The 6,000-nt window shown below is 39.8% G+C and overlaps 1 long non-coding RNA gene across 3 annotated transcripts in view; it reads left to right on the top strand.

The window, feature by feature from the left end:
• Window positions 1-1,502: 1,502 nt before the first annotated feature.
• Window positions 1,503-6,000, top strand: part of LOC148352592 (uncharacterized) — a 44,862-nt gene continuing 40,364 nt past the window's right edge. For all 3 annotated transcript variants that reach the window (XR_015852662.1, XR_015852661.1, XR_015852660.1), the window contains exon 1: window positions 1,503-1,525. This is a non-coding gene — a long non-coding RNA (uncharacterized LOC148352592). The remainder of the gene's footprint in view (window positions 1,526-6,000) is intronic.

Raw genomic sequence — 6,000 nt, 5'->3', positions numbered from 1 at the left:
AAAATAAAGGCTTTTAGGTGCGCCTTATAGTGCGGAAAATACAGTAAATACTTTTGTCACCCCCCCCCATTTTTAAAATTGGTTCATTAATTAAGTATCTATCTATTCATCTACCCTGGTCATATCCCTCGAGAGGGGTGACCGACAGCAAAACAAATGTATGCACAAAAACAAAGAAAAGGAAGATTAGATCAAAAAACACAAAAAATTGACTATGGCCAACCCAAATGCCAACACCCAAACAAGTTAGACACCTCGGCACCCTAGTTGGTCATGCTTTCGTCCCTCCAGATGAAACGGGACACAAGAAAGCGGCCATGTCACTCAGGTCAGGGTGACACAACACACTTTTCTGTTAAACAGATTGGCCCAACCGCTTTCACTGATTTACCCCTGCTGTATCATAGAACATGTCCAAGAATCACACTTTCGTTTCATAACACCTCTCCACTCATTCCTATCAACAACAAGAGCTCTAGCGTCCACTATATTTAGACCTCTTTCCTGCAGTGCACTCATAACACCATCCATCCACGTCAATCGCGGCCTTCTTCTTGGTCTCCTTCAATTTACTCCTGCTCTGTAGATCCTCTTCAACATTCGCTCCTCATCCATCCTCTCCATATGTTCAAACCAACAGAGTACTCTCTCATTCACACACTTGCTCAATTCCACTACTACCTCAGTTTTGTCTCTCACGATTTCATTTCTCAATCTATCCAATCTTGTCACTCCTAACATACTCTTCAAACATTTTATCTCAAAAAGATTTAATTTCCTTCTCAAATAAAAATTAAGTATATGTACTATAATATTGAAAGCAAAAAACTCTTGTTAAGACGATGACAGAGTGTGCAGTCGTTGTATGCGTTTGGAAGATAAGCAGGACATTCTGGGTCATTTCTTTTTGTTTCTTTGTTTTTTCTCTGACTTTTTGCCTCCTTTCACCATTTCTCTCTTTTTTCTTTCTCTCTCATTAATTCCTGCTTTCTTTCTTTCTTCCTCTCTATCTCATTCATTATTTATCTCTCCTTTCTCTTTCTCTCTTCACTTGTTTTCTCTCTCTCTCTTTTTATTCTGTCTTTCTTTGTGTCCCTCTATTTTTTCAGACTTTTTTTTGCCTCCTTTTCCATTATTTTTCCTCTCTCTCTCTCTCTCTCTCTCTCTCTCTCTCTCTCTCTCTCTCTCAAATAGGAAGCCAAAATTCAAAAAAATCTTCTCAAAATGTACAATTGACCCCCACTAGCCAATTCAGACTACTGTTGTACTTGCTGACAGCTGAATTTAATAGCAAAATAGAATCCCACATAATTACTATTTGGGTGTCCATTTTGTCAATTGTCGCCCATTGAAAATTACATCACCCTTACCCAATGCACAGGTAAGGACCAATCAAACTCAATTTACTAATCTCTAAAGACTGACATACTAAAGAGGTGAACCCTGATTGGTTTTTACCACATTACGGAACAAGGGTTGCGATTTACATTTAATAGTAAAATGGCCGCCGTGGGGTTATGAAAGGGTGAGTTTTTCCTGTATATCGTAACTAAACACTATTCAGAATGTTACATTCAGAACAATGAAGGAGCATACAACAAGCGAGTATTTCAAGTACAGTTGTAATTATTTCATTGTTTTCCACGAATTGGCCAATTCTATTTGAAGCTAAAGCATGTCATCGCAGCCTAAATGCTGTCCTGTGATTTAAAATTACCCGGAAAGTAAACTGGTTGGGTGTCGGAGAATTCCAAGAATGCCGGCCGCATGCGGTTCCGTCTTCCGCAGTGGACGGCCCGGCTCTGTGCCCCGCTGTCCCCCCCGCCTCGCTCGGCTTAAACGCGCGCGTGACGCCGGCTCTTGTATATACAAGGACGGTATCGGCATGCAAACGCACGTTCCTTAATCCGGCAATTGTGACTCACGGAGGTGTGTATCAAAAAGTTGAAAATGAATGCTATTTGATTCTCATTCAAGCAAACTGCTCTTGAAAACTAAAAAGTCCTGTAAAGTGTTCCAAAAACGTTCCCACAAGAGTCAAAACCCGCCAAGTAGAGACCTTAAGTTAATTTAAATCACTCTGTTATCAGTTAAAACCAAAGAACAAACTCAATTTACAAGCAAATAAATAAAAGCACTATATTATATAAAAGTTTCTATTTTTAACATGTAACTACTGCAGTGTGAAATTATAATTTTAAAATAATCCTGGCACTCTATTGATAAAGGACCCGGTCCACTTTACTTCAATAATAGTTTGTCGCCATCTTGCAGACATCAAGAATACGATGTGAAAAGAATACAGACACTACCCTACTTACGAACAAGATACGTTCGGACGATCGTTCGTAAGTTGAAATTGTTCGTAAGTTGCTTCAGTGCTATATTTTGTATGTTTAAGGTTTGTATAAGTATGTTTAAGGTTTGTATAAGCAACCTGTTTTGTACTAAAAAATACACATTTCATAAAATAATATGCTCTATAAAGATAAAGTTGAGTTTAACTTACTTTTGGAAGATGCGCTTCAAGAGGTCCTCCTCCGTGGTTAAAAGTGGCCGAAAAAAAGCTTTCCGACCATTTCCTCAACCGCATCAAGCTTTCTTATTCCACTTTTGTTTCAAAAGAAACCGCTCGGCTCTTCCTTACACTTTCAGTGATCATTTTACCTGTGAAAAGTGATGACTCGCATGCTCAAAAATCTATGGGTCCCAACAGAGATCTATGGGTCCCCAAAATTTAGTGTTATTGAGGGTGACATTGTAAATCGGCGACAAATATATAATATAAATCTATATATTCATTCAGTTTTAATCATCACAGTTTATTGGTAATACAAATCAGTTATCACTTCAAGATTTTTCAGTTCAAAACAATATTGCACATCATTCAAAATAATATTGCTGAAATAATCATATTAATCTATATTTTCATTCAGTTTTAATCATCACAGTTAATTGATAATACAAAGCAGTTACCACTTCAGATTTTTCACTTCACAAAAATATTGTACATTATACAAAATAATATTGCTGAAATATTAGTCTATATATACGTGCAGTTTTAATCATTACAGTTAATTGGTAATACAAAGCAAGTTATCATTTCAGATTTTCCAATTCATATATTCTTCGTGGTTTGCTGTCCTGCCACAGTTGTAATGCCTTCTCAAGGTCCAATCCATTATCATCCTCCTCATAGCGTAACCAGGAATATAATTGAGTCCATTTTGGCAGAAAAGTCCTTGCTAGGAGTATTCTTTTGTTTGTTTTGTTTCGTCGAATCGTTGGCTTCAACACACGTGTTTTCCTTGCCTCCGCGATCTTCTGAAGAATTTCTCCGTCGTTTTTTTTCGTGCCGGAATTATTGCCGTTGTTATCACTTTCTGCATTAAGTTTCGACTTATTACTGACACTGAAGAAATTGCCAATTTTGTGTTGATTTTCACCTAATACTAACTTTTTTTGGAGGCATACTTAGCCTTCACCTTCCCTCGACGACAACCACCACAACAATGACGTAATCTTGAAACAACGAGCTCTCGTTTACCGAGATCGGCGTGGAGACGAAAACTCGAACCGCGAGACCAAAACAACAAAAACAACAAAATTTTGGAGTGCGGTAAATCCTTGTTTAAAAAAAATGTAATTGGGTAAAAATGACAATTTTGTGTCAAAAAAGTTGCGTCCCGGGGACGCACGTTGACTTGACACTATGCGTCCCCAGCAAAAATGATGCGTGTAGGACGCAGGGACGCGGGCAAACGAGAACACTGCACTTTATATCAACCATATTGAATGGATGCACGAGATGTTAAACCAGGGGTGTCAAACATGCGGCCCGGGGGCCAGATCAGGCCCGCTAAGGGATTGAATCCGGCCTGCGAGACAATGCTCAGTGAAGCACAAGGGAAAAACGAGCTGCAGGTTGAAATAAGTCCACTTGATGTTGCCAAAGCCAGGTGCCTCTCACAAGACAGTGTACTTGTATTTCTCTCTCTCTCTCTCTCTCTCTCTTTCTCTCTCTCTTTCTCTTTCTCTCTCTCTTTCTCTCTCTCTTTCTCTCTCTCTTTCTCTCTCTTTTCCTCCCTTTTTCTCTCACTCTCTGTGTCTCTCTATCACTTTCTGTGTCTCTTTCTCTTTCTTTGTTTCTCTTTGTCTCTTTTTCTCTCTGTGTCTTTTTACCTCTTTTGCCCCCTCTTCCATTTTTCCTTTTCTCTTTCGCTCTCTCCTGCTTTCCCCTTCTCTCCTTCTCCCATTCTCTCTTTCTCTCCTTCTCTTTACTCTCCTTCCCTCTTTCTCTCTTTCTATTTCTCTTTGGATATCATTCTTTCTCTCTCTTTCTTTCCCCCTCTCTCACTATTTGTCTTTACATCTTTTTTGTTTCTCACATTCTCTCTCTCTCTCTCTCTCTCTCTTCTCTCTCTCTTTCTCTCTTTCATTGTCCCACCCTCTCTCCCTTTCTCTCCTTCACTTTGTCTTATTTCTTTCTCTCTTTTCATTTCCCTCTAATCTACTAGTCCGGCCCCCGAGAGAATGTTTGTTCTATCGTGTGGCCCCCGAGGTAAAATGAGTTTGACACCCCTGTGTTAAACAATAAAAAGGTCAAATTTCTTAGCGCCCTGGAGATAATGTAGGCGTAGAATGTGAGGTGCGCATGAATGATGTCAGTGGGGCGACGAATGTCGCGAGCGTGAGAGTTTAGTTTTGGAGAGAGTTTGTTGTGTTTACAATAAACTGGTGCTGACGTTTGTCGCTCTTCAAAGAGACCGTAAGTGTTTCTGCGTATTTTTTCATGAACGAGGAGCAATCCATTACCCACACTAAACAACACGCGACATTGGCGGCATTGGTGGGATTATGAGCAGGTGAAGGAGAGATGTTTGCACACTAATTAGGAAGAGAAAGCGGATTTATCACTTCCGGTGAATGCTGGGTGACCTCTCACAGCACCACACGCCAGCAGTGGCGGAAAGAAGCACTACAGTAATGTCCTGTGCTCGGAAAAAAGAGCACACAATACACAATCTAATTTACAGCAATGTCTGGATATTGTTTGACATCCTGAGAAAAATGTAAGTCGAATGGTCGTAAGTAGGGGAGCGTCTGTATTCCAAACAACAAATACAGTGGTACTTCCACTTACAAATGTTTGTACTTACAAAGGTTTCAGGTTACAAAATAATTAAATGGAAAAATATTGCCTCTAGTTAGAAAGGTGTTTGGGAATATTATGTCAAAAATACAGTGTAGCACGCTCCCATTTGCCGCTCCCAGAGTTCTACCTGGCAACCCAGTGCTAATGCGTGGATCCCGGCATGCTCTTCATGTTCCCTTCCCGCTCTTTGAATAGTCTATTGTATGACACCGCTATGAGGAGCTATCATTCACAATGTACCCCATGAAAGTCATGCAGATAAGTGGACAATAAGAAAAGAGGAGGAAGAGGCTTTCTGGCCATCAAAACAAATTAAGAGATGAAGAAAAAGGTATGAAAGCACACACCTCTGTGGAGGTGTTCAGAGACAACAAGGAGGAGGACGCAGCCATGATTCTATCAACCCAAATTAAAGTCTCTAAATTTGTGGAAGGGAATCACCAAGATAAATGTTGACAGGTCGGGCTATCACTTATTATGATGACGTCTGCCTCGCGCATCTCTGATTCATTTTCAAAAGCTGGCAAAAGCAGTCGTCATTTGATCAGTTTTTCAAATAACGGGAGGCACAAAATACTGCTGAGGACCAGTAAATAAAGAGGCCAGTTAAAAGGTAAAGTAATATTCTTTGTCAATCATGTACTACATTACATGATTGACATACCTGATAATGTCAGTAACGACGTAACATATTAAGAGTTATTCAGATAACTCTAGCATAAGGAACATACGTCCCAAACTTTCAGTTTCACTCCAAATCACTAAATCCAAAGATATAGTCATCCTCGACGTCACTGTAGAACTAGACGATGACTCCCTTCATCCTTTTACGTTGCTTACATCAG

This window comes from Urocampus carinirostris, chromosome 14 (genome assembly GCF_059441175.1).
Source record: "Urocampus carinirostris isolate Australia breed hairy pipefish chromosome 14, RoL_Ucar_1.0, whole genome shotgun sequence".
In the NCBI taxonomy this organism is placed as follows: domain Eukaryota; kingdom Metazoa; phylum Chordata; class Actinopteri; order Syngnathiformes; family Syngnathidae; genus Urocampus; species Urocampus carinirostris.
The sequence above is the reverse complement of the archived record's forward strand: the minus strand, read 5'-3'. Positions and strand labels throughout refer to the sequence as shown.